This window comes from Uloborus diversus, chromosome 4 (genome assembly GCF_026930045.1).
Source record: "Uloborus diversus isolate 005 chromosome 4, Udiv.v.3.1, whole genome shotgun sequence".
Lineage (NCBI taxonomy): Eukaryota > Metazoa > Arthropoda > Arachnida > Araneae > Uloboridae > Uloborus > Uloborus diversus.
The window spans coordinates 54,547,468-54,562,962 of NC_072734.1; positions in this window are offsets into that span (position 1 = coordinate 54,547,468).

The following is a 15,495-nucleotide window of genomic DNA, read 5'->3' on the forward strand; positions in this document are numbered from 1 at the left end:
TGACATCTGATTCATCTTTACAACATGAATTTAAATTCATGCCATTATTACAGTTCTGGTGCAGTTTAAAAATTAACATTGTCAATTTTCACTCAAAGCTGTATTGGATCTTTTACCATTTGCAAATACTTACATGTGCAAAACAGCGTACTCAACTTTTTGCTAACGAAAAATTAATATCGTAAGATTTCATATAAAACCTGACATGAGAGTTTCAACTTTTAAGACTTAAGTCAAATATTGTCATGACTTTGTCATAATTGAATCAAGTATACAGAAAATCATTAACTTTAAAAATTCATGAAATAAAACTAACCCTGCAATTTCTCAAACATCTGACTCAGTTAATCAGGAACCATAAGATAAGTTCATAGTGATTGTGCTTTTTCAATTAAAAAACGTATTAGTGAGTTTTTACTTGAACCTCATAATCAAATAGTTAAATAATCTTTGTTATCAGCTGCATAGGCGATCACAGTTTTCACATTTTGAACAGAGTCAAAAGTCAGACTTCTTGTAATCGGTTAAGTAATGTTTGTATTATATGCAATTGTACAACTGACCTTTCATCTTCTACGTTTGTAATTGGAGAAAAGTACTTTTTGTGTGAAAAGTACTGTCTTTGTGTGCCATTCTAAACTAACATATCCGAACAAGAAGTGAATGTCCCAAACTCCTGAAGTATAAGTCTCAGGCTAACCTGGAAATAAGGAAAAACTACTACTTTAGTAGGGTTGTGGGCACTTGGAACAGCTTACCGGAAGAGGTGGTAATGAGCAAACGAGCAAGGGGGTGGATAGCTTTAAGAAGGCCATTGATCTTCATTGGGGACTATTAAATTGACTAGGATCAGCCTAGCTGGACAAGAGCCTGTTGCTGGTTGTCACATTTGTATATAAATGCTTCTTTAACAGATCAAGGAATAATGAAAATATATTCATCACTGTCCTCACTCGAAGCAGATCCAAAGAAGAGGATAGGTGGTGAGTGTCTTTTATAAAATATATACCTATATACCTAATACCTATGAACCTATACCCTAATAATATAATACCTATATACCCTAATATACCTATGAAATGCTGTTTGTGTGTTCTATTTCATGTGCCCTTCCTCGTTTGTTGAATAAATATTTTAAAGTCAAGATGTCTCTCCCTAATTCTCCCACTTCTCATTGAAACAATTGCCACTTGAGTAACGAGTATTTGGTGTGGCTGTGATAATGTTAAATACAGGTGCAATAATAAAAGCAAGTACTACTCCTCTCATTAAAATTTAAACTTGAGAATTTCATTTGAGTGTAATGTTTAAAATTATGTAGAGAAATTTTGTATTTATTTTTGAATTGAATAAATATGAATTGAAAGAATTTTCATTTTTCTTTCAAATTATTCTTTCCCAAAATGTTACATTCAAACTATATTATTAAAGAGAATCTGAACATTCAGCATGAACAAGTGGACATTAAAAAATTAACCATTTATCAAAGAAACTGAGAAACGCTGATCTTGCCAACATAAATTTTAATCAGAAAAATTTTCGTGCTATTAATCAGTAAAAATTGACTGAATAGGAATAATTAGCGAAGTGGCCAACTGGAGAAGCAATTTTTCTGAATAATCTGCATCCCTAATTGTGACCTTTAAAAGTTAAGTTAAAGGTCCCTAAATTTGAATTTAGGTCACTCACCCTCCAAGAGATAGTCTAAAAATCTGTTGGGAGCCCTGGGAGTTTGATAGTGCTGTTTTTACGTATTTTAATTCCGTTTTGCAGTTTAAAACTTCTTAAAAAATGTAATACAATATCTGAATACACTTGTAGCTTCATGATGTAGACAGCTGAATTTTAATGTAAATACTCATTACAATTACAAATTATCATTTTAATGGGTTATTGGAATTCTACAACAACATCAGTGTATAAATGTTTAATAGCTTATTGTTTTTCATAAGTTAGGTTTCTTCTTTGGGAAATTTAACTTTGCATGCTCTTTCTGTTTTGGTACAGGTACAAGATCTATTCCTGAAAGGAGGAAAAAGTGGCATTAGTTTTCATAGCTTGCATTTTGATCAAGAGTTAATTTTATAAATAATTAAATAAGAAAATTGAAATACAGTAGACGTCGGCTAATTGAATCAGTGGTTAATTGAATCAACCTTTTAAATGAATCAAATCGTCAAAAACCGAATGAAATACACCTTTATTGAATTAGCCGCTTTATTAAATCAGCCGCTTTATGGAATCAAAACTGTTTAGAACAAATGTGATTTATATAAGCGGCACCCACTGTACACAAAATGAATATTTGTTGCCCAACTTTCAAAGGTGACACCTGTCTTTTAAAACCTGTCTATAAAGAAGTATGTAAAGTTCAAACATAAAATAATTTCTTATGTTGTTTTTAGGTGAAATTTTTTTCATTCATAATATGCTACTAGGTAGACATGTTATCCTTTAAATTTGCTAGATTTTTACATGGTATAGCAAACTGTTTTTCTTTTATATTGTGGTTAAAAATTACCCAATATGTACTTACATGAAAGCTTACACATACACCAAACTTCATCAGCTGTTGGAGCCACTTCAAATATGGTTAAAGATAAAAAGATTTCAGCTTACTTAGGAATTTTTTAACTTTGTTATGATTTAGTGCTGTTTCTTTGGACAAGCAATAGAAAAGAAATTGATCTATTTATAATCAAATACAATTTATGACATAAGGTTTATGAAATATATAAAATTGCAGTAAGGAGGTGATTGCTTACATAGCAATTATGATTTTCTCAAAATAAAGTTGAATACTAGTGCATTTTAAATTTGACAATGATCAAAGAAAGATATATAAAAAAAAAATTTATTTTTAGATTAAACTACTATAAAGTGTACTAACCAATAGCATTTAATATCTGAGTAAATATAGATTGCATTTTTAATATTAAAAATGTTAACCATGCAGTCACAATTTGTCTTAAGTAAATATTTTAAATGAGTAGTAGCGAAAATATTTTAATTTTACGAATCTGTACGTTTCTTATTAGTGACATAGAATTTAAATATTTAAAGGATGCATTTTATATTCAGATATATTCTGCTTATAGGCTTGGTGCACAAAGTAAGCAATGTGGATATTCTAGATATCTATAAACTATCTAAAAAAGTATCTCCCATGGCTATCTAACCCATGTAATCGACATAAAATGCATACCTCGGGATATCTCTTGCAAATCCATAATAACCATTGGAGGTCATATATCCAATAGAGATCTGAATATCCAAATATCTCTTGGATGTCTTTAAAGTGCAACCTTTCTGACTTCTGGTGGATATGGACTTGGATATGTAGACCAAATAAGGATGTCTAGTGGATTTGGTAGAATCCACTTTCTTAATTGAATGGCTTTCTCATAGATAGTTTTTGGATTTGGTTAGTTGTCTGGTGAAAGAGTGTAAATCAAGTGGTTTTGCAATTTGTGCTTTTGACATTGTTATTTCTTACTTTACTTTTCAGCACAAAGGTATTTATTTATCAACCATGTATATTGTTATTTTTTTTAATTAATATTTCTTAAGGTTTAAAAAATATGTTATCATTTCTTTTCAAATTTCTTATAAAAAACATGTGAATTAGATCGTTTATTGCCATTAACGCTTACTTGAGAGCTTGTGATGTCAGACCAACCTGTGTTGCTCAAGCATGGCTTCTTTCGAGGTACTGAGGATTTGGTAGTCTAGCTCCCCCCCTATATATATACATATATATATATATATACACAATACTTTTGTTTCAGTTGAAGAGTTATTTGAGAAAACTCGATGATATTAACAAAACTTTTAATTAGACATCACGTGTTGTACTCTGCATCGCTTATCTGAATGGAAGTGTCCAGTAAAACTTTACTCAGATCTTCGCTAACGAATGGAAATACAAAAAATTAGTTGGGTTTTGATAGGGGTCAATAGTTTAAGTAGGTAAAATTCTTTCAAGGGTTATCCATGCACAAGTAAAATGGTTGAGAAACTGTGCCTTAAACTTACCTTTCTTATCTACGCAAAAGGGCTTCGTAGGTTCCCATTTCCCTTCGCTGTCGCACCTGATCTTTTGATTTATCTTTCCAGTTTTCTCAAATGATTCGCAAGTGACATCGCATGTCGGCTTTTTCATCATTTCGTTTGATATGCACTTCAACTCGCCTGGTTTGATCATCTTCAAGGTACAATCTACAAAGGCTAAAAAGAGAGTAGTTTACTGTGATAAATCATGGCCACAGGCGGCTGATGCACCAAAAAGAGTGTGTGTGGGGGGGGGGGGGTCAAAGGTGATGCGGCAAGAAGGAGCCCCTTAAGTTGAAAGGAGGGGGAAATGGGGCTAATTTTTAGGATTTTCTTGTTATTGATTAAATGATCTTAAATAAAAAATTTGAGGCACGATCTGAAAAATTTGACGAATGGCTATAGTACCCAATTAAAAGCTTCTTTTAAATTATTAAAACAACATCAGTTATTTATTGGAGGTGCAATTAAGTTTATATGTACCTGTACACACATCAAATTTTCTTCTTCATTAAATAGACATGTTATCTAGTTATCTTTTACATTTGCTCATGTTAATTCTCGTAAACAGCATCCCTTTAGTTCAATAACCTATTGTATCAAAATCAATTTAAATGAAATCAGATTGATCATATAAATTTTTTTAGGAATAGATTTGGTCAAACCCTGCTCGAAACAGAAGTCTGGTTACGGCCCTGAAATCAGCACTGGCATTTTATGATTGATTGTTAATTTGGAACTGATGAAAGTGGAGATGCAAGGCCCCTTTACTTCGGGAACTAATGGTGCAGTTGCCTCCCTTGCCCCCCCCCCCCTTAAGAGCCGTCAATGAGCATGCATAATGACACTGTTACTGAAATGATAGGTGCGGACCTTTAATCACAGATCCCGATTTCATCGACTGAGAAGCTAGTTCAGTTTTACCCCAGGCTTTTAAAAATAAAATATTTTTTTAGAGTAAAATTAATATAATAATTTTTTTAAACATTAATTTATTTTTAATTTTAAAAAGTGATTATTAATTTTAAATGAATGAAAATTATTTTTAAGCGAAGAAAAGATTACAAAAATATTGCGAACAGAGAAATAAAATTTATAGATTAAATAATTTTGACAAAAATAAAAATACATCTCAGATTTTGTTTTAAAATAAATAAATAGGTGATTAATAAATCAAGAAAATAGTTTTAAAAAATAATTTAATAATTAAATAAAACTAGTGAAAAAAGCATTTTTAGTGATTTACATTCAGGTGCACGGTCAATCACGACTGGTGTTATAATCAATAGGGTTGTTTTTTGAGTCATAAAAATTTTATGCTTCAAAATTTGAAGCATAGAATTAGTCTGAATTTCAAACCGATACTTACGTTTGCATTCTTCAAATGGACTACTCCATCTTCCCTGCTTGTTTGCTTCAATCTTGCAGTTGCTTTCTCTCATGATTCCTTCTGGATACGTGTGGCCAAAAATGCAGTAGGAATAGCAGACGCTAGAAAAATAAAACTTTCAGCTGTTTCAATTTACCTTTTGGGAGTTGAAGTTGGAATCATGTAAGAAGATTCACGTATTCAGTTGGCTAGAATGTTTATCAAATTTCATTTTACAGAAATTTCGCAGGACCACAAGAGTAGACTGTTCAGTTTTGCTTTCTTTTTCTCGAGAAAGAAATTGCCTAATTGTGGAACGAGTTCAAAAGAGGATAATTGCATTTCCAGATTTTCAACTTCAACTATGACTCTAGAAATAAAAGGCTTCACACAGGGCCGGATTAACATCTATTTACGCCCCTAGGCCAAACTTAGAGATTACACCCCACCTCACATATCCGAATTCTACTGAAATCGTAACCCCCCCCCCCCCCAGACATTTTCAGAGGCTTAGCAGCGGCCAGTGCACAGTGAAGATTTCGCGCTCCCCCCGTGTGTTGACAAATGAGGGATGGATTTCTTTCTTTGTTTTCGTTCGATGAAGTTCAAGGAGGTTCCCCGGGAATATTTAGAAATTGAAGCGTTGGAAACGCAATTTTAGGCCATCAAAGACGATTTAACGGGAAATAATGGCATTCGGAACTTGCCCGGAAAGTTTTCAGAACTGAAATACGTAACATACGTAATAGTATCGTGTCTTTGATGTTACAGAAAGGGATAAGTTTGGGGACTCTCTCCTCCCCCCCCCCCGTCACAATTAGTTTTTAAAACGAGAAGATTTTCAAAAAGGTGGGAGGAGGGCTGAAATCAAGGTCAAGCCCCAGGAAAGTTTTGCAACTTAAGTTCCGTAAAACGAAATTTTAGACGATCTGTTATATGATGTAAAAGTGGGGCGTTAGAGATCTTTCTCCTGGAAAAAATTCGAAGTAAAAACTAAATGTGCATTTGTACTACCTTTAATGCATCTGATAGTGCTGGGTGACGGGATGGGTTTGGGGACTTTCCAGCGAAAAAGAACGCTCTATAAAATAAATAAATAATAATATTTAAAAAAAAAAACAAGTTTAGATAATTTTTGAAAATAATAGTGGAAGCGGGTTCACGGAATTTCTTCTGAAGTTTTTATGAAATTAAAGTTATAAAAACGCAATTTTAGGCTACATTTGGTGAAGTAAAAAGATGGGGTTTTGCTCAAAAAACTCCTTCCTCCCTTTATTTTGCTTTGTTCGCAATCTTTTTTTTTTTTTTTTTTTAATTTTAATATGTTGTAAAACATCCTGCCCCCACTTTTTCTTTTCCAAAAATATTTGACTGTTTTAGTTTTCCATAATGTAATTTTCAAATTTCTCCCTCTACTTCTTGTCTGTTTGGAAAACAAACGTGTTTGGCCTCAGGAAAAAAAGGAAAAAACTTTTGACGCTTTGGACTGAGGTCATCTCTAACAGTGATTGATATCTTATGTAATTTTTTCCGTTTTATTTAAATTTAAATATCACGGTTCTTGAATTTCTTGATATCTTATGTGTTTCATTCATTTTTACCTTAGAAAGATTTAGAACTGCTGGTGTATCTTTCTCTACTTTAATTTTTCTTTTATTTAAAACATATTTCGGGGCATCCCTTGCATTTTTATGCACTTTCTTGTGATCTTCGTGTTGATATTTTAAATAAAAATATTCACAAAAATAATGTGTTGGAACCCATATAATTATAAATAAAAATACATAAAATTGTGCACACAATAAAATATTTAATAGGAACTTACAGGCAATGCATGTGCGTGTAGAGAATTAAAGCACAGCAGTCTATGGTAAAAAAATTTATGCAAAATAGGTGATATGATTGCCAGAGGCGCCCTGATGGGGGGTCACGGGAGGTCACTGTTACATCCAAACTTTCCTTATTTGACAAAAAATATCCGACAGATTGGAAAATTCGGAGACAACATAATAATATTTTTGTTTGTAAGGATGTCTAATTTCTGATTTCTCTTTTCGTTGGATGTTGGTACGTGATGTGCATGCTCGTATTTTGTCATTCGATAAGATTTGAAGTTTCATTTGGTAAATTGACTACTCCCCCCCCCCCAAATAATAACTTCCGGTGCCCGTGATGATTGGCAGTCATAAATAAATATGAATTAATAAATTATTAATAGCAAAACACATACTTACTGACGCAATTTAAAGAATCAAGAGAAAAATAGTTTCAGTAACAAGGTTTTATAACTGAACATTTTCTTGGTCGTGATTTTTATTAATTTTCCTGTGTGTGACTTACCTCTAATAAGTATTTTTACTTTGGCAAATCCAGGGGCGAACTAGCCCGCCACCGGCGCTTGCGATTTCGTTTTTGTTTCGTCGGCGTCTTCCACATTCTCTGTTGCATGTGTCAACTATTGGACATCATTACTGAAAGTTTGCGGAAAATTTACCTAGGAAGCGTTAGATAAAGGGAATTGCTTACATGAACGATGGCCACTTGATGCATTTCACTTCTGCTGTCTTTAACTGTTTTGGTGTGCATCCTCCAGTTTCATCATCATAATCGTCATCAGACAGCATGTCGTCTGCTGTGCCATAGTCCGCCACTGAAAGAAGACCGATTAACCCGTTACTGATTCCAATTAATTAATTATTTCTTCATTTAAATTTAGAAAAAATTCAACTGAAAACTGCTTAACTGAGTTACGCAACAAATGCGCAGTCATTTTCTGGCCATTATGGTTTGTAATTGTATTTTGTTTTCGGGCGTAGTTCAGCAAAAGTTTTAAATTCTTCCAGAAGAAAAATAATTTATAGTATGTATTCTGCTCTTATGTAAACTAATTTCTCATACAAGATGAGACATTTTTGTATCTGTACCTGCTTAGGAAAAGGGCACTATGTCCATTTTTTTTCAAAGTCGAGATTTAAGCTGTCTTTTTTCAATTTTTATAATCTATTCTAGTGATGCTCAATCCCCGAGCGCGTGGATCTCATGCAGCCCGCGAAGCTGATCTGTGTATTCTGCAGCTCTGGTTAGTTGAGCTGTGACCTTGACTATGTTTACCTGTTTAAGGGTAGTTTAGTGAAAAATTAACGTGTTGTTGGAAGCTCAACTTTTCAGAGCCGCAAAATAGCTCGTTATTTTGTTCAATTTAAAAAAAAATCGAAGACCACAGTATTCCCAACGTCACTGATTATGGAGCCAAATTTTCAGAAATTATTGGTTTCTGGAAAACAAATGCAAATTAAATTATAAATAAACATCAAGTACTGATAACAACAATTCTTGGTTTATAAATTTTCTACCCTTAGGTACCTATATCTATATTATTTACAATTTTTAAAAATATTTTGAAATTTTATGTGTGTTCTGGCTGGCTTGTCATTTTGAATTTTTCCGCGAGGGGGGGGGGGGAATAAAACGTTCTAATATTTTACCAGCATCATTTCCTTTAATAATCGTTCTAGTTTTTAAGACTGGAATAAATTAATTATTGTCTAAAAAAAATTTTATTTTCTTAGCTGCTCTAAATTTTGAGCTAAAAATTTTATTTTGGAATGTATGATGAAATCAACATCAGTGTGGTTAAAACGACTTGTCATGTAACAATGACGAAGCTCTGAAAAATAGAGAGCTGGAGCCTACATTTTTGCATGTCTCCTAGATTTTTTTTTTTTAAATTTCCTTTTCTGAAAAAAAAAAAAATAAAAATAATGCTCTCCCTTGTTGCATATATGTGCATCGTTTCTATCATATTAGGATATACATCCTTATATGTCAAATTTTGAAATTAGTTCAATGAATACTTAGTATGGTCTTAAGTTATCATCATCATCTCATCATTACACATGGTCTTAAATCTAGGGTGAAAATAAAAATGTGGGATAATAATGATGCTTCATTATTTAAAAGAAAAATTGAAAGCTGAAGCCCTATTTTCATGAATTTAACTCTGTTTTATATGAAACTGTCCTCTATTCTGTATTCAGGTCAATTGATGCATTAACTCTAATAAGGGAAGGTTGTTGTTAATGAACCAATTCCATGACTGGAATGCAAAGTTATTTCCCAAACCAGAGTTTTCTCAGGTACGGAATCAGTTTAAATGCTTGCCTTTGTCTGAATTAAGTCTAATGCTGTCGTCAAGGGGCTCGAAGTAATGCATCGTACGGGTAAACGCCCAAGTATGATTTTTGCTGCTCACTTACTAACCAATGATTGACATTTTCATTTTGTTGTAACATACTTTAAATATCACGGAACAATTAAAAGAGAGCATTGAGTTGAAAGAGTGCGTTTCAAGTACAATTCCCCATATTGAATGGTTCATCATGAAGCATCACAACAATAACAACCACTAGACTAAAATATTTAAAATGAAGCAGTTGCTATTATTGGACCGCTAGGTGTTTCCATGAACCAACCACCTGATAAAAGGGTTCATTTATGGAATCTTACAAATATTGTTATAATTTCAGCTCAATAATCTTCGATGATTGTAATATATTTTTTAATAAGTGAAAATGATGAAAAACATTTCTTAATAATTTATTTTAACTCCCCTTAAATTATTAGAACTTCGGCTTTTAAACTTTTGTAATCGATTCAATGTTTTTTTAAACATAAATTTCAATACAATTTCAAGTACTTTTGCTGTTCCAGAAAAATATCAATAGGAGTGAAATACGGTAAGTGGATAACTGAAAGCATGGAACGTGCTATAGTAGCATACAAGAATGGTGATATGGGCCTTTTCGAAGTATGCAGACTATATGGAGTCCCGAAGGCAACTTTAAAGAGACGCATGTAAGGCAAAAATCATTTTACTGTTAATGAAAAGCAACTTATTTGAAGTTTGGGAGATATATTCCTTGCCTCGAAACAGAAAAGGAATTTGTGAATCATGTTTTGAAACTGCAGGAGACGGTTTTTAGAATCACTTTCAAAGATTTGCAGGGATTGGTCTTACAAGTGGCTGAGAAAATAAATATGTCACACAAATTTAAGTGACTAAAACGCTGCTGGAAAAAATGCTATTGTAATTTCATGCGACTGCACCCTGAATTAAGTTTCTAACTACCAAAGAACATTAAAGTAGCTCGAGCCTCTGGTTTCAGTAAGGAAATGGTTAAAAAGTTCTTTGAAGATTTTGAGAGCCTTTGTCGTCAAGTTCAATCTTGATGGATCAAACATTTTCAACATGGAAGAAACACGACTCCCATCTGTATCTGCAAAAAGGACCTCAAAAGATGTTAGGGTCATTCCATACAGATTCAACGGATGGGTGCGCTCAGTCATTTTTTATTTATTATTATTATTATTTTTTTTTTTGAAACTCATATCTCAGAAAGATGCATATGAATGATGCTTAAAACCACTTTTATTTTTTCTCTAACCTTAACCCTAGATTTTTTTTTTTAAAGAGGTCATCAAAAGTCATTTTCGTAGTCAAAAATGAGACTTATAGACCTTTGCATTTTGGCCCAAATCTAATTGAATAACAATCATGGCAGAACATTTTACATTTTGATGTTAAAGTATATAAGATCGTAGTCTGACACACTGAGTTATGTAACTGTAACTTAATAATTAAAATAATGGCAGCAGGCCAAAGTTCAAGGTCAAATGTAAAATTTTTACTCATTTCAAAGGGTCATAACTCGCTTAGGGGATAAAAACACAAAGTGAAATATGGCAAAGACTAATCACTGGAGTCATACTAATGAGAAAATATAGCTGTAATTGTGTGTTTGTTTACCCTTTACAAATTACAGCCCCTCAAAGATAAGAAAATTGAGAAAAATGACATTTTTAGACCCCTGTAAACCAAAAGGGGATGAAATTAAAAATAAATTTTTTCAGCCAATTGAATATTCCATTCTAGTACTATGCACGTTATATGTATTGTTTTGTGCATTTGGTTTGTAAAAAAAGATACAGCTGTTCGAAACTGTGTTATTTATCCAATTAACTCATTTCGAAAGGGAGCACTAAATCATTGAATTAGTTAATTGCGGCGTGTTTTTTTTTATCGATAAATGGGCTCTAAAGTATTGCAAGACTACTTTAATTATACGTGAAACACACCGCCAGCTCAGTCATTTCCAGCCGAGGATTGCAGTTTCGTGCTTATTAGCACTCATCAGCCCGGCATAGGAAAGTGACTGAGCTGGAGATGGAAAACCTCTTAAGGAAGCCAAGAGTGCGAAACAAACTGGTAGCTAATATAGAATTAGCAGACCAGACGAGTGACCGAAGCAATGGTTCGGTTCAACTCGAAGATTGAACGCGAGGCAAGGTATATTCAGTAAATTACCGCCCTAAAGCAAAAATACGTGAAACACACCGCCAGATTTCTTTACTGAATATACCTTGCCTCACGTTCAATCTTCGAGTTGAACCAAACCATTGCTTCGGTCACTCGTCTGGTCTGCTAATTCTATATTAGCCACCAGTTTGTTTCGCACTCTTGGCTTCCTTAAGAGGTTTTCCATCTCCAGTTCAGTCACTTTCCTATGCCGGACTGATGAGTGCTAATAAGCACGAAACTGCAGTCCTCGGCTGGAAATGACTGAGCTGGCGGTGTGTTTCACGCATTTTTGCTTTAGCCCTGGCTAATGGGCGGTAATTTACTGAATATACCTTGCCTCGCGTTCAATCTCGAGTTGAACCGAACCATTGCTTCGGTCACTCGTCTGATCTGCTAATTCTATATTAGCTACCAGTTTGTTTCGCACTCTTGGCTTCCTTAAGAGGTTTTCCATCTCCAGCTCAGTCACTTTCCTATGCCGGGCTGATGAGTGCTAATAAGCACGAAACTGTAGTCCTCGGCTGGAAATGACGGAGCTGGCAGTGTGTTTCACGTATTTTTGCTTTAGCCCTGGCTAATGGGCGGTAATTTACTGAATATACTTTAATTATATTCTGACAAAGAACAACAAAAACATTTTTCGCTTAAAAAAATATTCAAATCATTTTCTGAGTTAAAATATTTAATTAAAATGAAAATTACTGACCATTTTTTAGCTTTATTTATACAAAAACAATGAAACTTTTTTTTTATGTCAGAGTATCATAAACAATCGAAAATTCTGTCTAAAATTTTAAACTGTTCAAAATTGTGTTATTTGTCCAAATAACTCATCCCTAAAATATAAAGAAAAATTATGAAAATAGCACTACACCATCCATCCTCCAATTATGTATATTATACTCTATATAATACAAAAACTTAAAATCATATTGCAAATATAGAAAATAAAATTTGAATTTGGTAACACACAGGTTGTGTAGTAATTTTTTGACCTTTTTCAGCAGATATTTTTTTTAGTTATACATACTTCTTCATGTGTATTGCTACTGGACAATAATTTTACTTTGAGTGTATTATAACTCGTTGGAATAAAGCAATGATTAGCTCTTGTATTGGGAATTCTATTTGCTGAGTCAAACCTTTCTTGGAGCATTTTTTCAGCTAAATCAACTTTATGAGTGCTTATGTAGATAAATTTAATGCCTGTAATAGCTGAAGTGCAAAACTTATACATTTCCAAAGTAGTTAAAATATGACTTCCAGTAGGTCTTTGCAAGCTGGCTTTTGTAACAACTGTTTTCACTGTTCCTCCGATCCCGTCACATGGTCCTTTACAGTGTGAGGTTGCATAGAAATGCTATTCAGCTTTCAAACTGAAATCTTCTTCATGATGACCTAAATTTACACAGTTCTTTCTTTTTTTGTAATGTGCGCTAGCTCCATCTGTAAAATAATAAACTTTCTCCAAGTTAGGAATGTTAGATTTTACAATTTGTAGTACTTCTTTCTGAAAAGCATAAACTGCAACTGTAGTGGGGCGTAAATAGTCACTTATTATGCAAAAGTTGTTGGTTTGTAATTCATTTTTTCTATCTTTGTAATACATTACAAAAAGGTGTACGGCAGCTTGTGAATTTACCCTATGATAACTCTGTATTTCATCTTGCACGACAGAAGTGAAATTTTCAGAAAAATCTCCAAGTATTAAACATTTATTGGGTTGAAGAGTTTGTTTCTTGATTTTTAAAAAAGATGCTTGTGAAACAATGATAAAATGGTATTTTTTTTAAACTGACAATTTTTCTACTAAATTATCAATAAACTCGTGATAAGTTTGCTCAACAGTAATTAAAGTGCATTTGTTATCAGAAATCATCCACTGTTTATATCTTATTTCCTGTTCCAGATTATCCTTATTTTCTTCTATAAACAGCTTTACTGCTTCTAAACCAGGACAGTTCAAACAAGTACCAAACATATGTTCCTCGTTATTTATGTTACATGTCATCCTCTCCAAAAGATTTCTGTAAGACAGTTTATTAAAAAATGATCCACTCATTATTAACTTCACGTTTTGATGTATAGAACATAACACACAGTGTGAGTTCCTGAGACACCTGCTGAAATACACCATTGTGGGCGCAATTCACAAAATTTTGAACGACCCATTTTAACTTCTGGGTGTTTTAGTTTCAATGCTTCGAACAACTCATTAAGATTACACTAAATGAGACGCTTTTGTTTCTGCTCTTTTATTCTTCAATACTCATTCCTGATGGATTTAAAGTCTTTCTTACCTGGATATATTCTGCTATATTCGTCATCTTCATAGAATTTTATAACTTTTTCCTTTATGTCATTTGAAATTCTATTACGATTTTTTTTGTGTTCTGCACAAGGTAATATACCAAATTCTTTTTCCATTTGTTTTTTCCTTTCGAACCACAAAGTCGCCTACTTGAAGAGTTTTACATATCTTCGATTCAGGCCATGATTTGGGCATTAAAGTTATAACATTAATCTTTTCAGAATAACTGTTAGATTCTTTAACTTTTTGTTTCAAACTTTCTACAAGTGATAAATAATCCTCCCCTAAATTTGTTAACTGCTGACTGCCGTCAGATTTTTTTGATACATTGAATGACTTCTTAAGTTTTCCCTCCATACTTTTAGAAATTTGTGAGACTTTTCTTTTAACAGCTGATGACCTTCTATTCTCACGTAATTTACTTATTTTAACTGGTGAAACACCCAGAGAATTACAAGCAGATTTACTGAAGCTATGATTTCTTCTTCCGGAACATATTCTGGCAAAATTTCATCTTCACATTTGGACAACTTAGAGACATTTTTATAACAATTAGCACATAGTGACTTCCCTGGTGTGAGGAGTACTTGCTGTTTATTTTCTAAGAAATCAATGGTGATTGTTCGCAACGTTTTAGTGTCTGTCTTCTTATGCGTTAAAAATGAATCACAGCACTTAAATCCAAAGAGATGAGTGTACTTTACAAGATATTTTATCTCATGATACGTGCACACTGTTTCAATGTCTTTATTCACTCTTACTTTTAAAAGATGCTGTTGCTGCTCAGGTAACTGATTGATCTCTTTAATTGTAGATGTAGAACTGTAAGTCTTTTTATGACAAGGTTCATTATTAAAAAATCCTATAAAGCATTCCATGATAAAATTATGCAATGAATGTTTTACTCAAAGTTTCTAAATCACAAAATGTATTAAAAACATTTTCTCAGTTAAAAAATATACAATATTGCGTAATAAAAGTAATATATATTTGCAAAGTAAGTTCCATTTGCTGACGACAGAAGATCTATTCTGGTACTAACCACATAATACTATTTATTTTAAACAGGTAATGTCATCAACAATGACCACTAATGATTTACTACGGTAATGATGTAACTTATGTTCAGTTCCTACCATGTTAACCAATTCCCAGCACCCAATAATATCGTAGAATTAAGATGATGCAATATATGAAAAGTTTGTCCTGTCTAGAGATGTAAAATTTCCGGAAATTTTGAAGTGGTGGAAAAAAACTGGTTCTTTACCGGTTTTTTTCGGGGAAAAATGGAAAATTTGACTTTTTTATGAATAAAATTTGGGTTTCTTAATAGCTCTGTGTTTCTGGTAACATATAAAGTGTTAAGCATTGAAAAATATATGCTATCCACATATCTTCTTTTTCTGC